Raw genomic sequence first — 5,118 nt, forward strand, 5'->3', positions numbered from 1 at the left:
TTTAACCTAACAAAACCTGCACATACAGCTTAACACATTTATGGGGAAGATAAAAGAAAGGAAAAATGGCCCAAATATGTACTCACAACAGGTTCTGAAGACTTTTGCGTGTATGGAAGCGATTTGGTCCGAGCGTGGCCAGGTTTCGGAGACTGAGTCCATTGTTGTGTGCCTAAAGGATTCAACTCCCCCGCTGCTACCACTTATGTAAAGGGTATATATTAACGCCTTAAACATATGGTTTAGCAGGAGTAGTGAAACGGACGGTTGGCTTAACCTCTTTTATTGAGAAGCGTAAGCAACACAGATATTCACACGGATACAAGTCTTCAGAAGGCTAAGTGCTGGGTCGTCAGCCCGCAGGGGAGCACGCGGCTGGGGCTTGCCCCGACAAGCAGTCGGCGGGTACTCTGTGAAGTGACTCTCCCTGACCTTAGGTTATCCTGAGCCTTAAGTATTGGTGGGTTCGTGGGGCACGCCCTCTTTTGACCAGGGCGCCGGGTGTTTCCCTCGAAGCGCATCTGGAGTAAGGTCAGGTCAACCAGCTGTCCGTGCCTGTCACAGTGTGTGCGTGTGTGTGGACGTGGGTGTGAGTGCGTGCGTGCGTGCGCGTGCGTGTGCAGTGTCTATGGAAATAACAAAACATTATGAATAACTCCTTTCGGTTAATCTGAATGCCTTCTATCTTGAGCTAAAATCTCATCATAGCTTTTATTATTATTATTCTAAAAGTTGTGGCGTTTCTCGCACAAAATATAGCATGTAGGTGACTGACAAAAATGTATCATATATATATATATATATATATATATATATATATATATATGTGAAAGGGTAAGGAGTGAAAGAGAAGTGACAATGTCGGAAATAAGGTCAAACGGCAGTTGGGAACCATTAGCCTACGTGAAGCGTAACGACTGCTAGGAGTGAATGAGTATGCGAGTCAAAGTGTGAATGAAGCCCCATGAAGCAGTGACGTATGTAAGGAAGTGTGCATTCGAATGGAATGGAAATGTTGAATGGGTGAATGAATAGAGAATGTCTTGTTCATATATATATTTTTTTTACAAAATAGTTTTCCCCCCGAAAATATTGTAATGATGATTAAATAGGTGACATAATAATAGACGGACATTTATGATGTGACCATAGAAAAAGAGAAAAAAAAAAAAAAAAAAAAAAAAAAAAAATTAAAATGTGACCAAACTAATTAAGGAATTTATATGAAGAAGAAAACAAAACAAAACAAAAATAGACGAAACAAGATATGAAAATAAAATAGTATTGAATGACAAAGGGAATCCCCCAGTGTGACGTCCCATTCACACTCAGACAGCTGCCCCGAGGGGGTCACAGCCACTAGCGTATTTGTAACATCCTCGGTAAGGAAAGCGAGAGTTGTTATAAAACTTGAAAAGCAGATATTGACAAAGAACACAAAATAAAGTAAAGAACGAAGATAAATAGTGGTTAATGACACTTAACAAGGTTTCCGGTGTTGAGTGGAAAAGTGTCGTGCCACGTCACAAGTACGCCCGTACGAAAATGCGTGAGGCGTGAGGCCTGAGGCGTGAGGCGTGAGGCGCGAGTCGAGAGTCGAAGAGGCGTGAGGAAAGATCAGCAAGATTAAGAAAGTGAGGAAAAGTGAGGCTGAAGCTACAAACCCTCGGACGTTACGTGAGATATGTGAAAAAAAGTGTGAACATTGCAAACAATTATTGGTCACAAAGTGCCATATAATAGGGGCGATTAAAACATTTGATTGTTGCATGAATTATTTTGTCGATTTATATTTTTTTTCTATGTTTTTATATTTTTATCTTTATGATTTGTTTTTATATTTCTATCATTATAATTTGTTTTTATATTTTTATCTTTATAATTTGTTTTTATATTTTTATCTTTATAATTTGTTTTTATATTTTTATCTTTATAATTTGTTTTTATATTTTTATCTTTATAATTTGTTTTTATATTTTTATCTTTATAATTTGTTTTTATATTTTTATCTTTATAATTTGTTTTTATATTTTTATCATTATAATTTGTTTTTATATTTTTATCTTTATAATTTGTTTTTATATTTTTATCTTTATAATTTGTTTTTATATTTTTATCTTTATAATTTGTTTTCATATTTTTATCTTTATAATTTGTTTTTATATTTTTATCTTTATAATTTTTTTTTTTTTATTGTGTGTATGAATTTCAGCAATAAATCTGGATAGTAATAGTATCTCCTTTAAGACCAATTGTTAAACTGAGCAACAAAGTAGAAGTGATCCGCAAAAGGTTGTACTGGTAGAGGGCCCAGGCCAGTAATTAAGATCAAATTAGCAACCTTTACATATATATATATATATGTGTGTGCGTGTACGTGTGCGTGTGCGTGTGCGTGTGCGTGTGCGTGTATGTGTATGTGTATGTGTATGTGTATGTGTATGTGTATGTGTATGTGTATGTGTATGTGTATGTGTATGTGTATGTGTATGTGTATGTGTATGTGTATGTGTATGTGTATGTGTATGTGTATGTGTGTGTGTGTGTGTGAGTGTGAGTGTGAGTGTGAGTGTGAGTGTGAGTGTGAGTGTGAGTGTGAGTGTGAGTGTGAGTGTGTGTGTGTGTGTGTGTGTGTGTGTATCTATCTATCTATCTATCTATCTATCTATCTATCTATCTATCTATCTATCTATCTATCTATATATATATGCCTTTTTTTTTTTGTATTTTTGCCAGGGGCTTAAGTGAATCGACTGACTGGTAGGATGCTTATTAATATCGGAGATATTTTTAGTATCGGTTTATTTGTAAAATGATAAACGGTAATAATTGTAGAAAAGAGAGACCTTTACTGGGGGCAGCCGTACTTATAATATAGATATTTCAGTAAATACATATTGATGACCATAGAACATCAAATATGGTGTGTACGGCACTGCCATGTATAAACTCAATTAATCTATGAACACGTTGAAAAGGTTCATGATATCTACACCCGTTATCTCTGATCCAGCAATGGGGCTTCGCTGCGCTCGCCACACGCTGCTGGGCGAACTGGAGGCGGTGTTGGCGATGTCGTTTGTTCAACCTCTCTTTGATAACGTTTTGTGAACTAATAAATACTCTAAAATGTAAAAATCAAAGGAGTTCAATTCCATCTCGTTGTGGTTTATTGTAGGAGAGAGAGAGTGGTGCCAGAAAATGCAAATAAAATATCCATTTATTAAACAAACTAATGTTATATAGAAGCCGTCCGTAGCAACACTATTTCCGAGCATCCTCCTCACTCGCGGGATAAAACGCTCGTGGCCTTGGCTTCGGTGAAGGGAAGGCGACCGAAGATCATGTTGCAGTATGAAGGGAGATGCAAGAGAGCGCCTGGCAATGTAAGGTATTCTCTCCCAATCTCTGTAGGGAATATACAGGGCAAAACGACGCCACGCCGTGGCTACGACTGGACTGTGTTGCCACCTCGAGTTCGTCAGTTTTCAGATATGGCGATGTTCGTAAGCCTGTGGGAGAGGGAGGGGGGGGGGGGAGGCTAGATATCCAGCATTGTTTTGAAACGACGTGATATTGAATACTGTATATATACATATATACGGGCCCCGGTTTTCCTTGCAATGGATCTGAGGAGGATTTGCAGTAGATAATGCTACTCTGACACGTTTTTTCACTTTCCACTTCCAGTTCTCATTTATTGTAGCCGCAGCAACTATCATTCACATTCTCTTTATTCACCAAACAGGATCTATTAACCCACTATGAATTGTAAGAAATATAGACGAAGTACCATTCCATCCTTACTTTACATTAAAAAAAATATTACAGGTTTCATTGTTATATTAGCAGCTCTCATCTTATTAACCCTGCTAAATCCTTACTTATTGGGAGACCCAGACAACTTTATCCCTGCTAACCCTCTTATAGTTATATCTATCCTTATTCTCCTCATTTTACCTTTAACTCATATGGCAAAATTCCGAAGATTAACATTTTACCCTTTAAATCAACTTATATTCTAGTCGTTAGTTAGTATCGTATTTCTACTAACATGAACTGGAGCTCGCCCCGTTGAAGACCCTTACGTCCTTACAGGTCAAATCCTAACTGTGCTATACTCCTTTTATTTGATGAAATAAAATACTAGATTAAAAGTTATTTGGCTGATAGGAAAGCGCGTGTTTTGAAAGCTCAAAATAGAGGTTTGAATCCTCAAATGACTTTTGCTTAAAAAAACAATTATAATATATAAATAAAGCAAATAGCCTTAACACCCATAAAAAAAAAATACCAGATAATTTAAAGCGACAGGCAAAAATCTCTTTCAAGCTAAATATATAAGTTTATCATATCGAAATCGTGGCAAAGTACCATGAACCCATACAAAAGTAAAAGCAACTATAACAAGTTTTACATAATAAAAAGGACTAATTAAGTTTCCTCTCCCAGAAAAGTGAGAGCAAATAATACTCTTATAAATAGAATTCTAGCATATTCAGTTATAAAAATTAAAGCAAACCCTCCTCTTCTATACTAAGTGTTAAATCCAGATACTAACTCCCCTTCAGCAAAATCAGCTAAACAAGAAGCAAATCAAATTAAATATAAAGGGAAAGTAAACCATAACAATCATACATCTCGCTGATATAAACTAAATAATGTTAAATCAAACCCACCCACTAAAAAAATAAATGACAACAAAACTAAAGCAAGTCTTCCCTCGTATGAAATAGTTTGAGCCACAGCTCGTAGTCTCCCCGATAAAGAATATTTAGAATTAGAAGCTCACTCTGCTCTTATTGTGGGATATACTCCCAATCTAGTACAACATAGAAAAAATAAAGTTCTTATACTAAAAGTTATTAAGCCTTATTCATAAGGCATCAGTTATCAGACAATTAAAGACACAAATAAACTAAAAACCGGTGAAATTAGTAAATAATTTAACAGCATCAGCAAATGGTTGTACTAGTCCTAAACCCCAATTTCATTAGGTCCTTTACGAATCTGAATATAACCTAAACAATTTCGTTCCAGTAAAGTAACAAAAGCGACTCCTACTAAAACACAAATAATAAAAAATAAACTGTTAATAACTATAATTAATGTTATCAT

General features: G+C 35.9%; 1 pseudogene; it reads right to left on the reverse strand.

Annotated features, from left to right (window-relative positions):
* Nucleotides 1-2,954: 2,954 nt before the first annotated feature.
* Nucleotides 2,955-5,118, reverse strand: LOC125047575 (annotated as a pseudogene).

This window comes from Penaeus chinensis, chromosome 41 (genome assembly GCF_019202785.1).
Source record: "Penaeus chinensis breed Huanghai No. 1 chromosome 41, ASM1920278v2, whole genome shotgun sequence".
Lineage (NCBI taxonomy): Eukaryota > Metazoa > Arthropoda > Malacostraca > Decapoda > Penaeidae > Penaeus > Penaeus chinensis.